Source organism: Rattus norvegicus, chromosome 1 (assembly GCF_036323735.1).
Source record: "Rattus norvegicus strain BN/NHsdMcwi chromosome 1, GRCr8, whole genome shotgun sequence".
Taxonomy (NCBI): Eukaryota; Metazoa; Chordata; class Mammalia; order Rodentia; family Muridae; genus Rattus; species Rattus norvegicus.
This window is the reverse complement of record NC_086019.1, coordinates 123930116-123957522: the sequence shown is the minus strand read 5'-3', so window position 1 is coordinate 123957522 and position 27407 is coordinate 123930116.

Genomic DNA, 27407 nt, shown 5'->3' with positions numbered 1-27407 from the left:
GCTTTGGTGGGAGAATTGGGCTCTGATGATGCCATGTAGTCTTGGTTTCTGTTGCTTGGGTTCATGTGCTTGCCTCTTGCCATCAGGTTGTCTCTGGTATTATCTTGTTCTGCTATTTCTGACAGTGGCTAGACCGTCCTATAGGCTTGTGTGTCAGGAGTGCTATAGACATGTTTTCTTCTTTTCTTTCAGCCTGTTATGGTAACAGAGTGTTCTGCTTTCAGGCATGTAGTCTTTCCTGTCTACTGGTCTTCAGCTGTTCCTGTGGGCATGTGTCTTGAGTCTAACAGGCAGGTCACTTGGGGCAGAAAAGTTGGTTTACCTCTAGTCCTGGGCCTGAAGTTGATCCTGGAGGGATGCGTTTCAGCTCTCTGTGAGGGCAGCAACTAGAAGGGCCTGCCCCACCTTTTCTCAGGCCCTTGTGCACAGAGGTCTCAGACAGATTTAGGTGATTTCTTCTAGAGTCAGAAATGTGGGCAAAGTGTAGTTTCTTCTGGCTTCTCAGGTGTGTCTGCATGCATGCCCCTCTGAAGGTTTAGCTCTCCCTCCCACGAGATTTAGGTGCAGGGAACTGTTGACCCAGTCCCTTCAGATCTGGACGGTGTCTGCACCACAGGGTACCTGCCACTTGAGTGCCCCTATCTTCCTGTTCCCAGAGACCTGAATACTATTCTATTTTGTAAATTAATCACATTTTCTGCATCCATTAGTCAATTGTGGGACATATTGTTTTCAGCTTCTGGCTACATAAATAAGGCCACTATGTACATGTGTCCCTGTGTCATGGTGGAACATCTTTCAGGTATATGCCTAAGAGTGGTATAGCTGAATCTTCAGATAGATCTATTTCCAATTTTCTTAGGAACCTTCAGATTGATTTTCAGAGTGGTTGTGTCAGTTTGCAATCTCATGAGCCAAGGAGTATTCGTCTATACATCTTTACCAACATGTGTGGTCACCAGAGATATTTGTCCTATCCATTCAGATTAGTGTCAGGTGGCATCTAGGAATGACTTGATTTGCATTTCCCTGATCACTAAGGACTTTGAACCTTTCTTTACGTGTCTCTTAGCCATTCCAGATCCCTCTGTTGTGAGTTCTTGGTTTATGTTTATTTTTTAATTGGGTTTTTTGGAGGTTAGTTTCTTTATTCTTTATATATTTTGAATATTAGTCCTTTATCAGATGTGGGGTTGCCAGTTTGTCCTATTGACTTTGTGTTTTGCCTTAAAGATGCTTTTCAGTTTCATGTTGTCCTGTTTGTTAATTCTTGATAGTAGAGCCTGAGACATTGGCATTCTGATTACGAAATTACCCATTCCCCCATGCCAATGAATTCAAGGCTCTTTCCCACTTTCTCTTCTATTAGATTTAGTATATCTGGTTTCATGCTAAGGTCATTGATCCACTTGAACTTGAGCTTTTGTCTGGTAACACAAATAAATCTATTTTCATTTGTCTACATAATGACTGCCAGTTAGACCAGCACAATTCTTTTTACATTGTATATTTTTGTCTTCCTTGTCAAAGATCAAATGTCCATAAGGATGTGTGTTTATTTCTGAGTCTTCAATTCTATTCCATTGGTTGACCTATCTCTCTTTGTACCAAATCAATACTGTTTTTGTCACTACTGCTTTGTAGTAGAACTTGCGGTCAGAAGTAATTTTAATGCTATGAAATATTTTCGCTGTTTTTTTTTTCCATATGAAATTGAGAATTGATCTTTCCATGCCTATGAGGAATTGTGTAATTTTGATGGTGAGTTTACTTAATCTGTAGAATCCTTTTTTATATTTATCATACCAATCAATGAACATGTGAGGCCTCTCCATTTCTGAGGTTTTCTTTGATTTCTTTCTTTAGAAACTTGAGGTTCTTGTCATACACATCTCTCCCTTGTTTGGATAGAATTACCTCAAGATATTTTTGTGACTATTGTGAAGGATGCTTTTCTCTATTTTCTTTCTTAACCTATTTGTCATTTTTATAGAGAGGGCTATTGATTTGAGTTAATGTTATATCATGTCACTTTGCTTAAGTTTTTTATCCAATGTAGAAGTTCTCTTGTAGAAATATCGTTGAGTGCATGTGAAATAGAAACAGAAAAATTGCTGAATTTTACTGGCCAATTAGCCTATACTGCTTGTCATATTCCAGTCATAAGAAAAAACATTATCTTAATTGATCCACAAGAAAAATGCATCTGCATTTAACCAGGATTTGATAGAGATTGAAATGCAGTTGTGCTCATGCTTTTCTAACATCTAGTATGTCATGAAATATTTTATACTATATCCATCTGGCCAAAACCCAGTATGCTTATAGGCAGGATTGATTATCAAAATCCTTTTTAGTGGCTATTCACATCTAATGAGCTGATAGAGAAGTAGAAATAGAGATGTCTCTGATATGCTGGCTCTAAAACACTAGCCATGCTTCAGTATGAAATCCCATATTAATACACAGAGCACTGGCTTGAATAATTTTCATCGTTATAAAGAAAGAAAGGATATAAAAATGGATATACTAGAGATAATTATTTTAGGAAAGGAATGATAGTGTAAGTAATGCATTGTTTTTTTTGAACCATTCATATAGTTGCATTGGATTAAATATTGCATCAAGATGAACTGCACCTGAGTAACAATAATAGAAATGGTCTCACAAACACAAGTGCAATACCACATAGTAACATATTTACATATGTATTGCATGTATACATATTCTCTAATAATTTATTTTCTAAATTATTTACCTCTTAAGTTATGTCTATATGAGCTACACTTCTGGAACAGGGTTAGCCCCTGGGAATCTATTGGGGTGACTTTAGATATGACTCCTGGAAGTGGGGGATATGGAAACTGAAGTGGCAAACATCATCATATAGTCAGGTGTGAGTTCCTGTGTGTGTAGGGGGCACCGTCCCACCCATAAAAACTTTGACCCAAAATGTAAAATGTGTACACCATGTGCATGGATGAAGATGAACAGAGAAGGACAGAAAGGCCAACAAATGACTGACCCAACCTGAGACCCATCCCAAGAGCAAGAACCAGTCCATGACACTGATACTCTGTTATGCTTAAAGATAGAATCCTACAATAACTGTCATTTGAGAAGCTCCACCTGAGAGACAATTGCAACAGACAAAGAGAACTAAAGCTAAAGAGCTCAGGGAGTATAAATTAAGAGTAGGCAGAAGGATTAAGGCATCCAAATATGATAGGGACTCCACAGGACGTCAATTAACCTGGAATCTTGCAGTTCCCATAGACTGATAGATAAACTAAAAGCATGTTGAGGGTAGACTTAGCTTCCGTCCTATGTGTAGCAAATGTGCAGCTTGTTTTTTATGCAGGTTCCCCCAACATTTGGAGTGAGATGTACCCTGACCCTGTTTTGGCTGTAGATCCCATTCTCCTAACTGGTGTGCTTTGTCTGGCCAGAGATTGAAAGAATGCATATTGTTTTGCTATGACTTCATATGTCAGGGGGCTGTACTTCATCTTCTCAGAGAATAAGAAAGAAAATGTGGGGATGATATTAGTATATAAAGTGAATAAATAAATTAAGAAAAAAGGTTTGTCTATAACATTATGACACTGTTAGATACACTATGCTAAATGATTATATTTCTGAATTAAAGCTTGAAAATATGTTTTTAAAAATGCAGGAAGATTTCTGAAGGACACTTCAATGAACGAAATGCTATCTAATATTATAACTAATGCTTATTATCACTTAGTAAAATTAACAAAATCATATCACAAAAAACATAAGAAAGCTGAAATTAGCAACCAAAGTCGCATTCCGAAATGTCAAGACCAGTAATAAAGGCCTACATATATCTAGAGAGCATCTATTTCCTATAAGCTAGATATGTGTGCACTCCCCAGATACCATTGGGTGTATTTTTTTCTACTGCTAATTGGAACCTCGGTAGAGAGTAAATTACATTTTTCAAGACTTTCTACCTTCAAGTTTTATGGTTCTGCTGAAATATACCAGGAGTAGGGATAGATAGGTGAAACAATTTTGGTGGCAGTCTCCTAGGTTACAACAGACTCTTCATTTCCATAATTTTGGGTTGTGATCTAACTGCAGAATAGTCCTAAATGCAGTCTCTCTTTGAACGCACATACTTCAGAAGTCAGAAAATCAGAGCTAATAGAGTCCCTAAATGCAGGAACTTTACCAGTCTGGATCCTGGCTTGTGTCTGGCTCTCAGGCAGTTCCAGGCTATCCAATGTCTGACTAAAAGCTGCTTATCAGAGATGGAAGAATGCATTTGAGATCTGCATGAGACAAAGCTGATAGAAACGAAGCAAAGGCAGGTTTTGCTGATATTCACAATGGTTTTCTTAAGTCACCTGCTCCTGTTTTCCTGTACAGAATGTATTCTTGCAGCTGAAGTTATGGATTCTGTTTTAAGATCAATCTTCCCTGTCTCATTCCTAGAATTCTGCATTATCAGTAAAGAGTGTGATTTACATCAGACCTTAGTATCTGACAAAGACCAAAGATGGGCTACTAGTTACACTGGTTTAGAGCACAAATTGGTAAACTCTTTGCTCTGAATTGAGGTATTCCCAACTGCAACCAGAGCTGGGGATGTTGCATAGCCCTCAGACAAAAAACTTGCCCACAGAAGTCTGCTATGCCAGGAGCACTCTCCCTCTAAGCCAAGAGCCCACAAGTGTTACTCCACTTTCTCTCCATTGACTGTCCAAGGAGAGATACTACAGGAGATCACAGGGTGTGGGACCCTCCAGGCAGCCTAGGTCAGCAACCTTCTAGACTTTATATGCCCCCAGACCTGGTGATATCCCATGGTTCTCAGAAACAAATGTTGCCCTGAGAAAACTGGTTCCCAGGAGTGCTCTCACTTCTAAATCACAGGCTAATAGACTCACAGGTCCATGGAAGGACAAACTCTAGTCAGAGATAGCAAGACCAACTAAAATCAGAGATAACCAGATTGCAAGAGGAAAGCACAACAACTGAAGGAACAGAAACCAAGACTACTTGGCATCATCAGAACCCAGTTCTCACAACACAATAAATACTGGATATCCCAATTCACTGAAAAAGCAAGATGTGGATTTAAAATCATATCTCATGATTATAATAGAGGACCATAAGAAATGCATAAATAACTCTCTTAAAGAAATTCAGGACAACACAGATAAAGAAGCAGAAACACTTAAAGAGGAAACACAAAAATTCCTTCAAGGATTACAAGAAAACTCAAGCAAGCAGGTGAAAAATGTTGAACAAATCCATCCAGGATTTAAAAAGGGAAATAAAAACAATAAAGAAATTACAAAGGGAGACAACCCGGAAGATAGAAAACCTAGGAAAAAGTTGAGAAGTCATAGACACAAGCATGACCAACAGAATACAAGAGATTGAAGAGAGAATCCAATTGATAGGAGATAGCATTGAAAACTTTGACACAATCATCAAACAAAGTGCAAAAAGCAAAAGCTCCTAACCAAATAAATCCAGGAAATTCAGGACATAATGAGAAGACCAAATCTAAGAATAATATTTATAGAAGAGAACAAAGATTCCCACATTAAAAAGCCAGTAAATATGTTCAACACAGTTAAAGAAGAAAACTTCCCTAATCTGAAGAAACAGATGATCATGAACATACAAGAAACCTACTGAACTCCAAACAGATTGGATCAGAAAAGAAATTCCTCCTGTCATGGAACAGTCAAAACATCAAATACACAAAATAAAGAAAGAAGATTAAAAGCAGTAAGGGAAAATGGTCAAGTAACATATAAAGGCAGACCGACCTATCAGAATTACCCCAGACTTGTCAACAGAAACTAGGAAAGCTAGAAGATCCTGGACAGATGTCATACAGACCCTAAGAGACCACGAATGCCAGCCCAGGCTACTATATAAAGTAAAACTCTCAATCACTCTAAATGGAAAAAAAACCCAAGATATTCCATGACAAAAAAATATTTGCACAGTGTTTTTCCACAAACATATCCTTACAAAGAATAATCAATAGAATACTCCAGCAGAAGGAGGAAAACTACACCATAGAAAAAGCAAGAAAGTAATCACCTTTTAACAAACCCAAAAGAAGAGAGCCACACAAACATAATTCCACTTCTAAAAATGAAAATAACAGGAAACAACAATCATTTCTTAATATCTCTTAACATTAATGGACTTAATTCCCCAATAAAAGAACATAGATTAACAAACTGGATATGTAAAGAGGACCCAGAACTTTGCTGCATACAGGATATACACCTCGGTGACAAAGACAGACACTTCCTAAGAGTAAAAGTCTCGAAAAATTTTTTTCCAAGCAATTGGTCTCATCAATCTGGAGAAGCCATTCTAATATCAAATCAAATCAACTTTTAGCAAAAAGTTATCAAAAAAGATGAGGAAAAACACTTCATACTCATCAATGGAAAAATCTACCAAGATGAACTCTCAATTCTGATCATCCATGCTCCAAATCAAGGGCACCCTCATTCATAAAAGAAACATTTCGAAACCTCAAAGCATTCATTGTACCACAAGCAATAATAGGGGGAGATGTCAAAACACCATTCCCATCAATAGACACATCATGGAAACAGAAATTAAACAGAGATACAGTGAAACTAACGAAAGTTATGAACCAAATGAATTTAACAGAAATCTCTAGAAAATTTCATCCTAAAAGATACAAAAGTAGACCTTTTTCTTAGCACCTCATGCTACCATCTCAAAACGTGAACAAATAATTGGTCACAAAACAGGTCTTAATAGATACAAGGAGATAGAAATAAGCCCTGCATCTTATCAGAACACCATGGACTAAGTCTGGTATTCAATAACAGAGAGAGAGAGAGAGAGAGAGAGAGAGAGAGAGAGAGAGAGAGAGAGAGAGAGATTACATACACATGTATACTGAAGAACATTCTATTCAATGACAACTTGGTCAAGGAAGAAATAAATATTGAAATTAAAGCCATTTTAGAATTTAATGAAAATGAAGGCACAACCCACCCAAGCTTATGGGATACAATGAAAGCAGTAGTAAGAGGAAAATGTATATCTCTCAGAGTCTACAAAGTAATTGGAGAGCACATACACTAACAGTTTGACAGCAGGCCTGAAATCTCTAGAACACAAAGAAGCAACCTCACCCATGAGGAGTAGACAACAGGTAACAATAAAACTCACAGCTGAGATCAATGAAGTAGAAAGAAAAAGAACAATACAGAGTCAAACCCAGGAGCTTCATTGAGAAAAACGAGTTAGATAAATATGTAGCCAGACTAACAATAAGGCAGAGACACAGTGTCCAAATTAACAAAATCAAAAGGGAAAGGAAGACATAACAATTGAAACTGAGGAAAATCAAAAACTTACTAGGTCCTACTGCAAAAGCCTATACTCAACAAAACTGCAAAATCTGGAGGAAATGGAGAAATTTCTAGAGAGGTATCTAGTAACAAATTTAAATCACGTTCACATAAACCATCTAAACAGTTATGTAACCCCGAAAGAAATAGAAGCAGTTATTCCAAGTATCCCAATCAAAAACCGCCTTCACCTGATAGGATTAGTGCTGAATTTTATCAAACCGTCAAAGAAGACTTAATACCAATACTTTTCACTATTTCACAAAATAAAAACAGAAGGAACACTGCCCAGCTCATTCTTTGAAGGCACAAATATGCTTATACCTAAACAACACAAACATTTCTACAAAGAAATAGAACTTGAAACCAATTTCCTTATGCATATTGATGCAAAACACTCAGTAAAATTCTTACAAACCAAATCCAAGAACACATTAAAATGATCATTTGCCATGATCAAGTTGGCTTCATCCTAGTGCTGTAGGGATGGTACAATAAACTGAAATCCATCAACATTATCCATTATATAAACAAAATCAAGGGAAACAGCAAGGAATTCAACGCCCATTATTAAGTATAGTAAAAGCAATATACAGCAAGTCAATAGCTAACATTAAAGTAAATGGAGAGAAACTTGAAGAAATCCAACTAAAATCAGGGACTAGACAAGGCTGCTCATGCTTTTACTACCTATTCAATAAAGTACTTTAATCCAAGCCAGAGCAGTTAGAAAACAGAAAGGAGATCAAAAAAAATACAAATTGGAAAGGAAGAAATCAAAATATCACTGTTTGCAAATGATATGATAGTATACTTAGGTGACCTCAAAGATTCCATCAGAGAAATTCTACAACTTATAAACAAAGCAAAGTGGCTGTATATATATATATATATATATATATATATATATATATATATATATATAATTAGCTCAATGAAATCAGTAGTCTTCCTCTACTCAAAGGATAATCAGGCTCAGAAAGAAATTAGTGAAACAACATCCTTCGCAATATTCACAAATAGTATAAAATACCTTTGTGGTTGCCTAACCAAGGAAGCGAAAGATCTGTATGACAAGAATTTCAAGTCTCTGAAGAAAGAAATTGTAGAAAATTTCAGAGAATGGAAAGATCTCCCATGCTCAAGGAACTGCAGGATTAATATAGTAAAAATGAACCTCTTGTTTAAAGCAATTAACAGATTCAATGCAATCCCCATCAAAATTCCAACTCAATTCTTCATAGACTTAAAAGAGCATTTTGCAAATACATTTTGAAAAACAAAAAGCACAGTATAGTGAAAAATATTCTCAACAATAAAAGACATTCTGAGTGAATCACCACCTCTAACCTCATGCTGCATTACTCAGCAATCGTGATAAAACCTGTGTGGAATTGATACAGAGACACGTAGATAGATCATTGGAATAGAATTCAAAGCCCAGAAATGAACCCACACACCTCTTGTTACTTTATCTTTGACAAAGGAGCTAATACATCCAATGAAAAAAGACAGTATTTTAAACAAATAGTGCTGGTTCAACTGGACATCAGCATGTAGAAGAATGAAAAATGAGTTATTCTTAGCTCCTGTTTCAAAGCCAAAGGCCAAGTAAACCAAAGACCCACACATAAAACAGATTACACTGAAAGTAAGTAGGGAAGAGTCTCAAACACATAGACACAGGGGAAAATTTCCTGAACAGAACAGCAGTGGCATATGCTCTAAGATCAAGAATCAACAAATGGGACCTAATAAAATTTCAAAGCTCTGTAAAGCAAAGAACACTGTCCATAGGACAAAATGATAACCAACTGATTGGAAATTCCTTTTCCAATCCTACATCCAATAGAGAGGTAATGTCTAATATATGCAAACAACTAAGGAAGTTGCACTCTAGAGAACCAAATAATCCAATTTAAAAATGGGGTACAGAGATAAACAGAGAATTCTCAACAGAAGAATACCAAATGGCTGACAAGTATCTAAAGAAATGTTCAAAATCCTTAGTTATCAGAAAAATGCAAATCATAACAAACCTGAGAATCCACCTCACACCAGTCAGAATGGCTAAGATCAGAAACTCAGGTGACAGCAGATGCTGGTGAGGATGTGGAGAAAGAGGAACACTCCTCCATTTTTGGTGTCACTGCAAACTGGTACAACCTCTCTGGAAATCGGCTTGGATGTTCCTCAAAAATTTGGTCATATTGCTACCTGAGGACCCAGCTATACCACTGCTGGGAATACAGCCAAAAGATACATCATTTAGCAAGTGCACATGCTCTATTATTTTCATAGCTGCCTATTTATAATATCCAGAAGCAGGAAAGAATCAAGATGTCCTTCAACAGAGGAATGGATACAGAAAATGTTGTACATTTACACAATGTAGTACTACTCTTCTATTAAAAACAATGACTTGATGAAATTTTTAGGCAAATGGATGGAACTAGAACATATCATCCTCAGTGTGGTTAACCAGTCATAAATGAACACACATGGCATCTACTCACTGATAAGATGATATTATCCCCAAAACTTGAAAGAAAAAAATTCACAAAGCATATGAAGCTCAAGAAGGAAGACAAAAAATTGGTATGCTTCATTCCTTCTTAGAAAGGAGAACAAAATACTCATGGGAGCAAATACATGGAGAATAAGTGGATCACAGATTGAAAATATCGTCCAGAGACTGCCACACCTATATGCAGAAATGAATCCCAGTCACTATTGCTGATGTCAAGAAACGCTTGCTGACAAGAGCCAGAAATAGGTGTCTCCTGAGAGGCTCTGCCAGAGTCCTAATGATACAAATGAGGATAGTTGCAGCTAAACATTTGACTGATCAAGGGATCACCTATTGATGAGTTATATAAAAGTCTGAAGGATTTGAAGGGGTTTTCAGCTCCATAAGAAAAAATACTGTATCAACCATCCAGACCCCATCAGAGTTCCCAAGGACTAAACCACCAACCAGTGAATACATATGGAGAGACCCATGACTCCAGTCACATATGTTGCAGAGGATGGCATTGTGTGACATCAATAGGAGGAAAACCCCTTGTTCCCATGAAAGCTCATTTCCCTGATGTAGGGAAATGCCAGCATGTTGTGTCAGGAGTGGTTGGGTAGGAGTGGGAGCATCCTCATAGAAGCAGGTGAGGGGGTATGGCTGAGGGGGGAAGGAAATAACATTTGAATTGTAAATTCATAAAATATTCAACAAATTAAAATTAAAAATTCAGGAAGACAAGTTAAGCTTATTCCTTTAATCAATTAAACACTGGGGATGACCACTATGAACCTGAGTAAAAATTAGAAATTCATAATGAAATAGTATCATGGAAAACAGCAAAGCCATAGGTATTTAGATATAAATTTCTAAGTCAGCTTTTGTTAACTTCAATAGTCTTTTATAGCCTTAAATATTTATCATTATATACAGTATATTTTAAATCAGACCTTAACCATACATATATTATTTTGTAGCAAATATCACCTTAAATTTTGATCATATTGCAAAGAAGTGTACACTGACAGGAACCGGATGTATATCTCTCCTGAGAGACACAGCCAGGATATGGCAAACACATAGGCGAATGGCAGTAGCAAATCACTGAGCTGAGAACGGAATCCCCATTGAAGGAATCAGAGAAAGGACTGAAAGATCTTTAAGGGGCTCGAGACCCCATATGAACAACAATGCCACCCAACCAGAGCTTCGAGGGACTAAGACACTAACCAAAGACTGTACATGGACTGACCCTGGGCTCCAACTGCATAGGTAGCAATGAATAGCCTAGTAAGGGCACCAGTGGAAGGGGAAGCCCTTGGTCTGGCAAGACTGAACCCCCAGTGAATGGAATTGTTGGGGGGAAGGCCTTAATGGGAGGAGGATGGGGAGGGGAACACACTTATAGAAGGGGAGGGAAAGGGTTGTGGCATATTTGCCTGGAAACCGGGAAAGGTAATACCAATCGAAATGTAAATAAGAAATACCCAATTTAATAAAGATGGAGAAAAAAACTGATCATCTTACAAAAATCTGTACAAATCCAAAATATTTTTGGAGGCATTGTGATTCTTTAGTCTAAAAGAAGATGCAGTGATAAACAAAGAGTTGATTAGGACTAAGAAGTTTTACAGTTGTTCTCTACCAGATTGCCATCTGAAGATGGCAGTTAATTCACATGGTATGTACACTTTAACCTAAGGAAAAATTGCTGACTTCCTACTGAGGTAATCACCCAAGATAGTAGGGAAGCTATAAGGTTGTTATTTAAAAAAAAGAAATGTTCTGTTTTTCTATTAGATTTATATTTTCAAATTGAAAATGAATCCAAATAATATGCACATATACACTCAGAAAAGAATACAACACACACACACACACACACACACACAAACACAACCACACAGACAACCACACATATATTCTAAACAAGTGTTGAAAAAGACAATATATGGAAGCAAATGAAGACTACCTTATACAGATTTTATTTATACTTATTTTTAATGATAAGCCTTAAGTTATAAGTTTAAAGAAAAAAATTAACAGATCTTATATCTTTTAAACTATTGCACATGGACATAAAGTCTTGAGATAGAGTTTACAGAACAATATTAAGAGATTTTTTTGAAAGTAGATCACAGAAAAATAATGTAGATAGAAGTTATTAAAAGTAGCAGAAAGTTAGAAATCAGAGTTTTTGTGATCATTTGCTAGCATTGTCTCAGAAGATGTTACAATGGAAATCAACTGCATCAATTTTGGGGCATTAATTTATATTTCAGCCAATCTATAATAATAAAATCTGAATCCTTGTCAGTAGAGATAGAAGTTTTCAAAAGGAAACTCTATGAAATAATGTTCTAATAAGTTCTAAGAAGGAGGTGAAAGCTGAAACTGCAGGACAACAGGTTATAATGAAAGAGAGCCTAGAGAGTTCAGGGGTAATGGTCTTTTATGGAGAGACCCCAGACTTGTTTAGCAGGTAATACCCTTGATGGATACAAACAGGAAAGTAGAGTCTAGGAGCAAAATAGTCTATTGGTTATAGACAAGGAAGGAGGAATGAGTAAGAACTCTACCTATATTCAAATATTGTAGAAGCTGTGAGGGTGTCCAGGACTAGCAGCGTTGAATAAAAAACATGTAATTGTTGGGGGCAAGGAAATTTAAATATTGTAGGCCCCGGAAGTACAAGGAGGCATGTATCAAATAGCTTTGAGGAGAAGGTTGCAGAGGAGAGAGTCTCATGCTACGGAAGGTGGAACTTTAGTTCCTGGGTAGCTGAAGTGAGAAATGGGAGAAAATAGAAGTATAAGGAAATGCCCATGTAAATATAGATGGCTAAATTTATAGGTGAGTGCAGGAGCCAGAGAATGGTGCTCTTGTGGGGGATAAATAGGTAAAGGGAAGCAGCAGCTGAAGAGTTGGAAATTAGAATTCAGATTAAATTGTGTGTTTGGTCAAGCAGAAACAAATGTCCTTATATACGTGAGGAAAGTCAGATGGTTCTGAATGTGGATAATAGAGAAATAAATAGGGGAGTGATGGTGACAAGAAATTTAAAAAGAGTATGGGATTCATGGCAACAGTGGAAATGTGTCATTTTTGGCGGCTGGTGATGACATGAGCCTTGGTGCTGAGTTGTTGGACCAAGTCTCCTGGAAAAGCACCTGCCTCTCGCATGGTGCACTTTGTTACAACTCCAGTTTTCCAGTTTTTAATATTTATAATTTTCCTAACTTCAGTTTCATAGTGGAAAGGGTATTCAATACATGTTAAATGTTCTCTTCCAGTGATAGAGTAAGGAAAATTTTCTTCAAGTCTTAGTAATATACACAAATTAGAAAATTGTCAAACACTGTCCAGTGCTTGGACATTTTTTCCAAATTGGGGAAATCATTTAAGCCAGTTGGAAAACTTATATCCAAGTTGTACTATTGGATATCTTCCATCCACTCATTAAATGGAAGGAAGCAACAGGAAACCAGCATTTGGGAATCTGTGTTCTACTACAGGTTCTCTGCAACAGTGAAACAAATAAAAGTGGATTTTGTACAGTATGGAGTATTCAGGCCATGGAAGTATAAAAGCAGGTGACTCTATAAGTGAAAAGACGTTCTGGTGCTTCCTTTTAGTCAAAGCACACAGAAAACATTAAGTAGCCAATCACTAAAACTTTGTAAATTGACACAATAAACTCCATGTGTTCATAACTAGAATTTGGTGTTATCCTGTGTACTTTCTTTAGAGAGATTTAGGTAGAGGAGTTGACATTGTTTCTACTTCTACTAAGGAAAAATGTTTTTGTTTCCTTTATTTCTGGAAATTATTAAAAATTTTCACTTCACATCTCTCAAGTATACTTAGAGTTACTTTTTATATCCAGGTCAGCTTTCATTTTAATAGTTTTACATACATACATACATACATACATACATACATACATACATACATATATACATACATACATATGCATGTATGTGTGTATTTGTATCGACAGTTTTACAACTTGATTAGACTATACACAAGTTTAGTGCTGAACATTTTTTGTTGTATAATTAATTAATATATTTTACCTGTGGAACACTTCGTCCCTCGTGTAATTAGGATACTTTACTTTCTTGAATGTTATAAGATGTAGGCATGAACATCAAAGCCTGCTGTAAACTTGGGAATCTCCATCAGTGCTGATGATTTGCCTCTCATCCTGTCCTCCCCGAGTTCCATTACTGCAACAGAAAAATCAAAAGTGAATATGAGGAAAAAAACGCTTTTACCTTCTTTTCTCTACATTGACTAAGAGAAAACAAGACAGTGAAAGCCTAGGACTGTTACTATTTCTGGCTCCTTCTGCTTAGATCCAAACATTATAGCAGATAAGCTGTGTTTTTCTCTTTTTATTGGATATTTTTGTTACTTACATTTCAAAAGTTATCCCCTTTCCCGATTTTCCCTGCCTCTATGAGAGTGTTCCTCCACCCACCCACTTACTCCCTACCATCTCCTTGACCTGGCACCAGGGCATTCAGCCTTCACAGGGCCAAGAGTCTCTCCTCCCATTGATGCCCGATAAGGCCGTCCCCTACTACATAAGTGCTGGAGCTATGTGTCCCTCCATATCTGCTCTTTGGTTGGTGGTTTAGTCTGTGAATTCTGGGAGTCTGCTTGGTTGATATTATTGTTCTCCCTATGGAGTTGAAAACCCGTTCAGTTCCTTCAGTCCTTTTTCTAACTTCTCCATTAGGGACCCTGTTCTCACTTAAAGTGTTGGCTACAATCTCCTGCCTCTGTCTTTGTCAGGCTCTGGCAGTTTTTCAGGAGACAGCTATATCAGACTTCTGTCAACATGTGCATCTTGGCATGCACAGTATTGTCTGGGTTTGGTGACAGTATATGGGATGGATCTCTGGGTGGGGCTGTCTCTGGATGACTTTTCCCTTAGTCTTTGCTCCACAATTTGTCTCTTTACTTCCTCTTGTGAGTATTTCGTTCTCCATTCTAAGAAGGACTGAAGCACCCCCTCTTTTCTCTTCCAACATCTTGAACTTCATGGGGTCTGTGGATTATATCTTGGGTATCCCATGCTTTTGGGACAATATCTACTTATCAGTGAGTGCATACCATGTGTGTTTTTATGACTGGGTCACCTGACTCAGTATGATATTTTCTAGTTGTATCCATTTTCCTAAAATTTCATGACTCATTGATTTTAATAGCTGAGTAGTATTCCATTCTGTAAATGTACCACATTATCTGCATCCATTCCTCTGTTGAAGGACACCTCGGTTCTTTCTAGGTCCTGGCTATTAGCAATATGGATGCTAGGAACATAGTAAATCATGTGTCCTTGTCATATTTTGGAGCATCTTTTTTTTGTATATGTGCAGGAGTGGTGTAACTGGGTCCTAAGGTAGTACTATGTCCAATTTTCTGAGGAACTTCCTAGCTGATTTGCAGAGTCATTATACCAGCTTCCAATTCCACTAACAATGGAGAAGTGTCCCTCTTTCTCCACATCCTCTCCAGCATCTGCTGTTACCTGAGTTTTTTTTTTTTTCTTAGAAATTCTGACTGGTATGAGGAGGAAGCTGAGGGTTGTTTTGATTTGAATTTCCCTGATGACTAAGGGTGTTGAACAGTTCGATAGGTGCTTTTCAGCCATTCAATATTCTTCATTTGAGAATTCTGTGTTTATTTCTGTTCCCCATTTTTAACAGGCTTATTTGATTCTCTGGAGCGAAACTTATTGAATTCCATGTATATATTGGATATTAGTCCTCTATTAGAAGTACGATTGTTAAGGATTGTTTCCCAATAGGTTGGTTGCTATTTTGTCCTATTGACAATGTCTTTTGCCTTATAGACACTTTGCAATTTTATGAAGTCCCATTTGTCAATTCCTGGTCTGAGAGCATAAGCCATTTGTGTTCTGTTGAGGACAATTTTCCACAGCACCTACGAGTTCAAGGCTCCTCCCCACATTTTCTGTTATTAGTTTGAGTGTATCTGGTTTTATGTGGAGGCCCTTGACACACTTGGATTCAAGCTTCATACAGGGCAATAAGAATGGATTGGTGTGTATTCTTCTATATTCTGACCTCCAGTTGAACCAGCATCATTTGCTGAAAATGCTATTTTCCATTGGATAGTTTTAGCTCCTCTTTCAAAAACCAAGTGACCATACATGTGTGAGTTCAATTCTCTTCCATTGATCTACCTTCCTGTGTCTGTAACAATACCATAGTTTTATCACGATCACTCTGTAATAAAACTTTAGGTTGAAATCCTGTGGGAGGGAGAGCTAAACCTTCAGAGAGGCAGACACGCATGAGAAACCAGAAGAGACTGCACTCTGCACACATTACTGATTCCAGAGGAAAACACCAAACGCCATCTGGAACCCTGGTGGACTGAAGCTCCCAGAAACGGTGGCTCAGATCTTGCTGGTTGCTGCCACCACAGAGAGCTTGTGGGCAGCACCCTGCGAGTGAACTTGAGCCTCTGGACCACAGGTAAGACCAACTTTTCTGCTGCAAGTGACCTGCCTGGTGAACTCAAGACACAGGCCCACAGGAACAGCTGAAGACCTGTAGAGAGGAAAAACTACACGCCCGAAAGCAGAACACTCTGTGCCCATAACAGGCTGAAAGAAAACAGGAAAACAGGTCTACAGAACTCCTGACACACAGGCTTACAGAACAGTCTAGCCACTGTCAGAAATGGCAGAACAAAGTAACACTAGAGGTAATCTGATGGTGAGAGGCAAGCGCAGGAACCCAAGCAACAGAAACCAACACCACATGGCACCATCGGAGCCGAATTCTCCCATCAAAACAAACATGGAATATCCAAACACACCAGAAAAGCAAGATCTAGTTTCAAAATCATATTTGATCATGATGCTGGAGGACGTCAAGGAAGAGGTGAAGAACTCCTTAAGAGAAACACAGGAAAACATTAAAAAACAAGTAGAACCTTATAGACATGAATCGCAAAAATGCCTGAAAGAATTCCAGGAAAACATAAATAAACAAATAGAAGCCCATAGAGAGGAGACACAAAAATCCCTGAAAGAATTCCAGGAAAACACAATCAAACAGTTGAAGGAATTAAAAATGGAAATAGAAGCAATCAAGAAAGAACACATGGAAACAACCCTGGATATAGAAAACCAAAAGAAAAGACAAGGAGATGAAGATACAAGCTTCACCAACAGAATACAAGAGATGGAAGAAAGAATCTCAGGAGCAAAAGATGACATAGAAATCATTGACTTAACTGTCAAAGATAATGTAAAGCAGAAAAAGCTGCTGGTCCAAAACATACAGGAAATCCAGGACTCTATGAGAAGATCAAACCTAAGGATAATAGGTATAGAAGAGAGTGAAGACTCACAGCTCAAAGGACCAGTAAATATCTTCAACAAAGTCATAGAAGAAAACAAACCTAACCTAAAAAAAGAGATACCCATAGGCATACAAGAAGCCTACAGAACTCCAAATAGATTGGAGCAGAAAAGAAACACCTCCCATCACATAATAGTCAAAACACTAAATGCACAAAATAAAGAAAGAATATTAAAAGCAGTAAGGAAAAAAAGGTCAAGTAACATATAAAGGCAGACATATCAGATTCACACCAGACTTTTCACCAGAAACTATGAAGGCCAGAAGATCCTGGATTGATATCATACGGACCCTAAGAGAACACAAATGCCAGCCCAGGTTACTGTATCCTGCAAATCTCTCACTTAACATAGATGGAGAAACCAAGATATTCCATGAGAAAACCAAATTTACACAATATCTTTCTACAAATCCAGAACTACAAAGGATAGTAAATGGTAAAGCCCAACATAAGGAGGCAAGCTATACTCTAGAAAAATCAAGAAACTAATCGTCTTGGCAACAAAACAAAGAGAAGAAAAGCACACAAACATAACCTCACATCCAAATATGAATATAACAGGAAGCAATAATCACTATTCCTTAATATCTCTCAACATCAATGGCCTCAAGTCCCCAATAAAAAGACATAGATTAACAAACTGGATACGCAACGAGGACTCTGCATTCTGCTGCCTACAGGAAACACACCTCAGAGACAAAGACAGACACTACCTCAGAGTGAAAGGCTGGAAAACAACTTTCCAAGCAAATGGTCGGAAGAAGCAAGCTGGAGTAGCCATTCTAATATCAAATAAAAAGAATTTTCAACTAAAAGTCATCAAGAAAGATAAGGAAGTACACTTCATATTCATCAAAGGAAAAATCCATCAAGATGAATCCTAAATATCTATGCCCCAAATACAAGGGCACCTACATACGTAAAAGAAACCTTACTAAAGCTCAAAACACACATTGCACCTCACATAAAAATAGTAGGAGATTTCAACAGCCCACTCTCATCAATGGACAGATCATGGAAAGAGAAATTAAACAGAGACGTAGACAGACTAAGAGAAGTCATGAGCCAAATGGACTTAACAGATATTTATAAAACATTCTATCCTAAAGGAAAAGGATATACCTTCTTCTCAGCTCCTCATGGTACTTTCTCCAAAATTGACCATATAATTGGTCAAAAAACGGCCTCAACAGATACAGAAAGATAGAAATAATCCCATGTGTGCTATCGGACCACCACGGCCTAAAACTGGTCTTCAATAACAATAAGGGAAGAATGCCCACATATATGTGGAAATTGAACAATGCTCAACGCAATGATAACCTGGTCAAGGAAGAAATAAAGAAAAATTAAAAACTTTTTGGAATTTAATGAAAATAAAGGTACAACATACCCAAACTTATGGGACACAATGAAAGCTGTGCTAAGAGGAAAACTCATAGCGCTGAGTGCCTGCAGAAAGAAACAAAAGAGCATATGTCAGCAGCTTGACAGCACACCTAAAAGCTCTAGAACAAAGAGAAGCAGATACACCCAGGAGGAGTAGAAGGCAGAAAACAATCAAACTCAGAGTTGAAATCAACCAAGTAGAAACAAAAAGGACCATAGAAATAATCAACAGAACCAAAAATTGGTTCTTTGAGAAAATCAACAAGAGAGATAAACCCTTAGCCAGACAAACGAGAGGACACAGAGAGTGTGTCCAAATTAACAAAATCAGAAATGAAAAGGGAGACATAACTACAGATTCAGAGGAAATTCAAAACATCATCAGATCTTACTATAAAAGCCTATATTCAACAATACTTGAAAATCTGTAGGAAATGGACAATTTCCTAGACAGATACCAGGTACTGAAGTTAAATCAGGAACAGATAAACCATTTAAACAACCCCATAACTCCTAAGGAAATAGAAGCAGTCATTAAAGGTCTCCCAACCAAAAAGAGCCCAGGTCCAGACGGGTTTAGTGCAGAATTCTATCAGGCTGTCATAGAAGACCCCATACCAATATTATCCAAACTATTCCACAAAATTGAAACAGATGGAGCACTAACGAATTCCTTCTATGAAGCCACAATTACTCTTATACCTAAACCACACAAAGTCCCAACAAAGAAAGAGAACTTCAGACCAATTTCCTCTATGAATATTGATGCTAAAATACTCAATAAAATTCTGACAATCCGAATCCAAGACAATCATCCACCATGATCAAGTAGGCTTCATCCCAGGCATGCAGGGATGGTTTAATATACGGAAAACCATCAACGTGATCCATTATATAAACAAACTGAAAGAACAGAACCACATGATCATTTCATTAGATGCTGAGAAAGCATTTGACAAAATTCAACACCCCTTCATGATAAAAGTCCTGGAAAGAATAGGAATTCAAGGCCCCTACCTAAACATAGTAAAAGCCATATACAGCAAATCAGTTGCTAACATTAAACTAAATGGAGAGAAACGTGAAGCAATCCCAATAAAATCAGGGACTAGACAAGGCTGCCCACTCTCTCCCTACTTATTCAATATAGTTCGTGAAGTTCTAGCCAGAGCAATCAGACAACAAAAGGAGGTCAAGGGGATACAGATCGGAAAAGAAGAAGTCAAAATATCACTATTTGCAGATGATATGATAGTATATTTAAGTGATCCCAAAAGTTCCACCAGAGAAATACTAAAGCTGATAAACAACTTCAGCAAAGTGGCTGTGTATAAAATTAACTCAAATAAATCAGTAGCCTTCCTCTACCCAAAAGAGAAACAAGCCAAGAAAGAAATTAGGGAAACGACACCCTTCATTATAGGTCCAAATAATATAAAGTACGCCAATGTGACTTTAACCAAGCAAGTAAAAGATCTGTACAATAAGAACTTCAAGACACTGAAGAAATAAATTGAAGAAGACCTCAGAAGATGGAAAGATCTCCCATGCTCATGGATTGGCCGGATTAATATAGTAAAAATGGCCATTTTACCAAAAGCGATCTACAGAATCAATGCAATCCCCATCAAAATACCAATCCAATTCTTCAAAGAGTTAGACTGAACAATTTGCAAATTCATCTGGAATAACAAAAAACCCAGGATATCTAAAGCTATCCTCAACAATAAAAGGACTTCAGGGGGAATCACTATCCCTGAACTCAAGCAGTATTACAGAGCAATAGTGATATAAACTGCATGGTATTGGTACAGAGACAGACAGATAGACCAATGGAACAGAATTGAAGACCCAGAAATGAACCCACACACCTATGGGCACTTGATTTTTGACAAAGGAGCCAAAACCATCCAATGGAAAAAAGATAGCAGTTTCAGCAAATTGTGCTGGTTCAACTGGAGGTCAACATGTAGAAGAATGCAGATCGATCCATGCTTATCACCCTGTACAAAGCTTAAGTCCAAGTGGATCAAGGACCTCCACATCAAACCAGAAACACTCAAACTAATAGAAGAAAAACTAGGGAAGCATCTGGAACACATGGGCCGTGGAAAAATTTTCATGAACAGAACACCAATGGCTTATGCTCTAAGATCAAGAATCAACAAATGGGATCTCATAAAACTGCAAAGCTTCTGTAAGGCAAAGGACACTGTGGTTAGGACAAAATGGCAACCAACAGATTGGGAAAAGATCTTCACCAATCCTACAATAAATAGAGGCCTTATATCCAAAATATACAAAGAACTCAAGAAGGTAGACCAGAGGGAGACAAATAACCCTATTAAAAATGGGGTTCAGAGCTAAACAAACAATTCACAGCTGAGGAATGCCGAATGGCTGAGAAACACCTAAAGAAATGTTCAACATCTTTAGTCATAAGGAAAATGCAAATCAAAACAACCCTGAGATTTCACCTCACACCAGTGAGAATGGCTAAGATCAAAAACTCAGGTGACAGCAAATGCTGGCGAGGATGCAGAGAAAGAGGAACACTCCTCCATTGTTGGTGGGGTTGCAGACTGGTACAACCATTCTGGAAATCAGTCTGGAGGTTCCTCAGAAAATTGGACATTGAACTGCCTGAGGATCCAGCTATACCTCTCTTGGTCATATACCCAAAACTTGCCACAACATATAAAAAAGACACGTGCTCCACTATGTTCATCGCAGCCTTATTTATAATAGCCAGAAGCTGGAAAGAACCCAGATGTCCTTCAACAGAGGAATGGATACAGAAAATGTGGTACATTTACACAATGGAATATTACTCAGCTATCAAAAACAATGCCTTTATGAAATTCGTAGTCAAATGGTTGGAACTGGAAAATATCATCCTGAATGAGCTAAACCAATCACAGAAAGACACACATGGTATGCACTCATTGATAAGTGGCTATTAGCCCAAATGCTTGAATTACCCTAGATGCCTAGAACAAATGAAACTCAAGACGGATGATCAAAATGTGAATGCTTCACTCCTTCTTTAAAATGGGAACAAGAATACCCTTAGCAGGGAAGAGAGAGGCAAAGATTAAAACAGAGACTGAAGGAACACCGGTTCAGAGCCTGCCCCACATGTGGCCTATACATATAGAGCCACCCAATTAGACAAGATGAATGAAGCAAAGAAGTGCAGACCGACAGGAGCCGGATGTAGATCGCTCCTGAGAGACACAGCCAGAATACAGCAAATACAGAGGCGAATGCCAGCAGCAAACCACTGATTTGAGAATAGGACCCCCTTTGAAGGAATCAGAGAAAGAACTGGAAGAGCTTGAAGGGGCTCAAGACCCCATATGTACAACAATGCCAAGCAACCAGAGCTTCCAGGGACTAAGCCACTACCTAAAGACTATCCATGGACTGACCCTGGACTCTGACCTCATAGGTAGCAATGAATATCCTAGTAAGAACACCAGTGGAAGGGGAAGCCGTGGGTCCTGCTATGACTGAACCCCCAGTGAACTAGACTTTTGGGGGGAGGGCGGCAATGGGGGGAGGGTTGGGAGGGGAACACCCATAAGGAAGGGGAGGGGGGAGGGGGATGTTTGCCCGGAAACCGGAAAGGGAATAACACTCGAAATGTATATAAGAAATACTCAAGTAATTTAAAAAATAAAATCACTTTAGGTTGGAGATCGTGATTCCCTAGCACTTATTTTATTGTCGAGAATAGTTTTTGCTATCCTGGCTTTTGCTATTCCAAATGAATTTGGAAATTGCTCTTTCCAATTCTTTCAAGAAATGAGTTGGAGTTTGATGGGGGATAGAATTGAATCTGCAGATTGCTTTTGAAAAAATTGACATTTTTACTCTATAAATCCTGCATCCATGAGCATGGGGGATCTTTCCATTTTCTTAGATCTTCTTTGATGTCTTTCTTCAGAGACTTGAAGCTCTTGTCATGCAGATCTTTCACTTGGTTGGTTAGAGTCATACCTAGGTATTTTATATTATTTGTGATTATTTTGAAGGGTGTTGTTTCCTTAACTTCCCTCTCATCCTGTTTATCCTTTGAATAGAGGAAGGCTATTGATTTTTGTAAAGTTAATTTTACATCCAACCACTTTGCTGAAGTTGTTTATAGGCTTAGCATCTCTGGTGGACTTTTTGGGGTCACTTAAGTGTACTACCATATCATCAGAAAATAGTGATATTTTGACTTCTTTATTTCTAATTTTTAATCATTTGACTTACTTTTGTTATCTGACTTCTGGCTTGGACTTTGAGTTCTATATTGAATAGGTAGGGAGAGCATTGTCAGCCTTGTGTTGTCCATGATTCTAGTGTTATTGCATCACGTTTCTCTCCATTTAGCTTAATGTTGACTATTGGCTTGTTTTATATTGCTTTTAATATGTTTTGGTATGGGCCTTGAATTCTAGATCTTTCCAAGACTTTTAACATGAGGGAGTGTTGAATTTTGTCAAATGCTTTCTCAGCATCTAATGAGATGATCATGTGTTTTGTTTCTCTTTGAGTTTGTTTATATAGTAGATTACATTGATTGGTTTCTGTTTTTGAACCATCCCTGCATCTGTGGAATTGAAAATCTAATGCAAATACTATTAAAGCTATTTCACAAAATAGAAACAGAAGGATCACAACCCATTTCGTTGTTTGAGGCCACAATTACACTTATAACTAAACCACACACAGAGCCAACAAAGAGATAACTTCAGACCAATCTACCTTATGAACATTGATGCAAAAATAATCAATAATTCTCACAAACCGAATGCAAGAACACATCAAAATGATCATCCATTATGAATTGTTTCTTTTTCAACTCACTGATTGTTACTGTTATCTTCCAATTGTTGCTGACTGCTGATTGATAGTGATGTGCCTGTGTCCTCTTCTACAGTTCCTTTTTGTGTAGGTTCTGATTATAGACATTTCTAGGAAAATTCTCTAACAATAGATGTGTAAAGAGTTCTTGGAATACTAATTGCAACTTTCTTCCCATGTGCTGATCCATATGTATTCAGTTTACATGAAACACTGGAGTGTCTCATAAATCTGCACAATATCAAGTGGAATTCAGTGTTAAAGACAATGTTCGTATGCTGTGGGTATTCCCAACAATACATGATGTGTGTGGAATATTTAATGTGTGGTTGTAAAGTGGCCAAACATTTCCTGAACCACATACAGTTATAAGGTGTTTACTACTGTCAGGAATATCTTTTTAACACGTTTCAATGGATTTTTTTAAACTTACATTTCAAATGTTATCTCCTTTCCTGGTGTCCCTTCAATACCCCCTATCATATCCCCCTCTTCCTTGTTCTTTGAGGGTGTTCCTCGACCCATTCACAAACACCTTCCCAACAACCTACCCTTATACCTCCCTGCACTGGTGGTTTTAGCCTTGGCAGGACCAGTCTTCTCCTTTCTTTGGTAGCCAACAAGGGCAGCCTTTGCTACATATGCAGCTGGAGCCATGGGTCTGTCCATGTGTACCTTTTGAAATGTGGTTTAGTCCATGAGAACTCTGGCTTGTTGTTATTGTTGTTCTTATTGGATTGCATACCTCTTCCCTCCTTCAGTTCCTTTTCTAACAATGGGTACCCCATTTTCAGTTCAATTGTTGGCTGCAAGGATTCTACTCTGTATTTGCCATGCTCTGGCAAAGCCTCTCAAGAGACAGCTTTATCAGGCTCCTGTCAGAATGCAATTATTGACATCTGCAATATTGTCTGGATTTGATGGCTGTGTGTATATGGGCTGTATCTCCAAGTGGGGCCGGCTCTAAATATCCATTCCTTCAATCTCTGCTCCAAACTTTATCTGCATATCTTCTCCAATGAATACTTTGTTTCCCCTTCTAAGAAGAACTGAAGCATCCGCACTTTAGTCTTCATTCTTCTTGAGCTTCATGTAGTTTATGTATTGTATCATGTGTAACCTGAGATTTTAGGCTAATATTCACTTATCAGTGAGGGCATACCATGTGTGCTTTTTTGTGATTGGATTACCTCACTCAGGATGATATTTTTTTAGTTTCATCCATTTGCCTAAATTCCCATGAAGTCATTGTTTTTAATAGCTCAGTAGTATTCCAGTGTGTAAAGGTAGCACATTTTCTGTTCCATTCCTCTGTTGAATGACATCTGGGTTCTTTCCAGGTTCTGGCTGTTATTAATGAGGAAGCTATGAACATAATGGAGCATGTGTCATTGTTATATGTTGGAGCATTCTTTGGGTATATGCCCAGGAGTGGTATAGATGGGTCCTCAGAGATTACTATGTCCAATTTTCTAAGGATCTTCCGGAGTGATTTCCAGAGTGGTGGTACCTGATTGCTATCCCACCAACAATGGAAGAGTGTTCCTATTTCTCCACCTTCTCTCTAACATCTGCTATAACCTGAGTTTTTTATCTTAGCCATTCTGACTGGTGTGAAGGGAAATCTCCAGGTTGTTTTGATTTGCACTTCCATGATGACTAAGGATGTTGAAGATTCCTTTTGGTATATATCAGTCATTCAATATTCCTCAGCTGAGAATTGTTTAGCTCTGTACCAAATTTTTTAATAGGGGTATTTTATTCTCTGGAGTCTATCTTCTTGAGTACTTTGTATATTTTGGATAATATTCCTCTATCTGATGTAGGATTGTTGAAGATATATTAATTGCTGTTTTGTCCTAATAACAGTGTCCTTTGCTTCACAGAAGGTTTGCAATTTTATGAAGTCCCATTTGTTGATTCTTGATCTTAGAGCAAAAGCCATTGTTGTTCTGTTCAGCAAAATTTCTCATGTGACCATGTGTTTGAGGCACTTCCCCAATTTTTCTTCTATCAATTTGAGTGTATCAGGCTTTATGTGGAGACCCTTGATCCACTTGGACTTGAGCTTTGTACAGGGTAATGAGAATGGATAGATTTCCCTTCTTCTACCTTTGTCAAAGATCAAGTGAACATATGTAGGAGGATTCATTTTTGGGTCTTCAATTCTATCCCATTGATCTATGCTCATGTCTCTGTACCAATACCCTATAGGTTTTATCAGCTCAATCCTAGAATGACGCCTACTTAATCATGATAGGTGATCATTTTGATGTGTTTTTGGATTTGGGTTGGAAGAATTTTATTGAGTATTTTTTCATCAATATTCATAAGGGAAATTGGTCTGAAGATATTGTTCTTTGTTGGGTCTTTGTGTGGTTAAAGTACAAGCATAACTGTGGTTTCAAAAAAAAAAAGAATTGAGTGATCGTCCTTCTGTTTCTATTTTTTGCAATAGTGTCAACAGTATTGGTATTAGATCTTCTATGGAGGCCTGGTAGAATTCTCCACTAACCACAACTTGTGTCAGGCTTTTTTGTTTCTTTGTTTGGAAGAATTTTTAACAACTACTTCTGTTTCTTTAGGAGTTATGGAATATTTAGATGGTTTATCTGATCCTGATTTAACTCTGTTAACTGGTATTTGTCTAGAAAGATATCCATTTCATCCACATTTTCCATTTTTTTGAGTATAGCCTTTTGTAACACAATCTGATAATTTTTTTTTAATTTCCTCAGATTCTGTTGTTATATCTCCCATTTCATTTCTGATTTTGTTTATTTGGATGCTTTCTCTCTCACTCTGCCCTCTGGTTAGTGTGGCTAAGGGTTTATCTTCCTTGTTGATTTGCTCAAAAGTCACCTCCTGCTGATTATTATTATTATTATTATTATTATTATTATTATTATTGTAGTTCTTTTTGTTTCTACTTGGTTGATTTCAGCCCTGAGTTTGATTATTTCCTGCCTTCTCCTCCTCCTGGATGTATGTGCTTCCTTTTGCTCTAGAGATTTCAGGTGCGCTATCAAGCTGCTTGTATATGCTCTCTCCAGTTTCCATTTGGAGGCACTCCGATCTATGACTTTTCCTCTTACCATTACTTCATTGTATCCCATAAGTTTGGGTATGCTGTGCCATCATTTTCATTAAATTCTAAAATGTGTTTAATTTTTTTATTTCTTCCTTGACCATATTATCATTGAGTAGACCATTGTTCAAGTTCCATTTGTATGTGGGATTTCTATCATTTTTGTTGCTATTGAAGATTTGCCTTAGTCCATGTTGATCTGATAGGATACAAGGGATTGTTTCAGTCTTCTTGTATCTGTTGAGGCCTATTTTATGACCTATAATATGTTCAATTTTGGAGAAGGTACCATGAGGTGCTAAAAGTAATGTATACTCTTTTGTCTTAGGTAGAAATATTCTAAGGATATTTGTTAAATCCATGTGGTTCATAACTTCTGTTAGTTTCATTGAGTCTCTGTTGAGTTTCTGTTTCCATGACCTATCCATTGCTTACGGTAACGTGTTGATATCTTCCACTATTATTGTGTGAATTACATTGTGTTCTTTGAGCTTTAGTAAGGTTACTTTTATGAATCTAGGTGTCTTTCAATTTGGAGTATGGATATTCAGGATTGAGAGTTCATCTTGGTGGATTTTTCCTTTGATGAATATGAAGTGTCCTTCCTTATCTGTTTTGATAACTTTTGTTTGATAGTCGATTCCATTCGATATTTGGATGTCTACTCCAGTTTATTTCTTGAAATCATTTGCTTAACAAATGTTTTCCAGTCTTCTACTCTGAAGTAGTTTAAGTTTTTCATTGAGGTATGTTTTCTGTATGC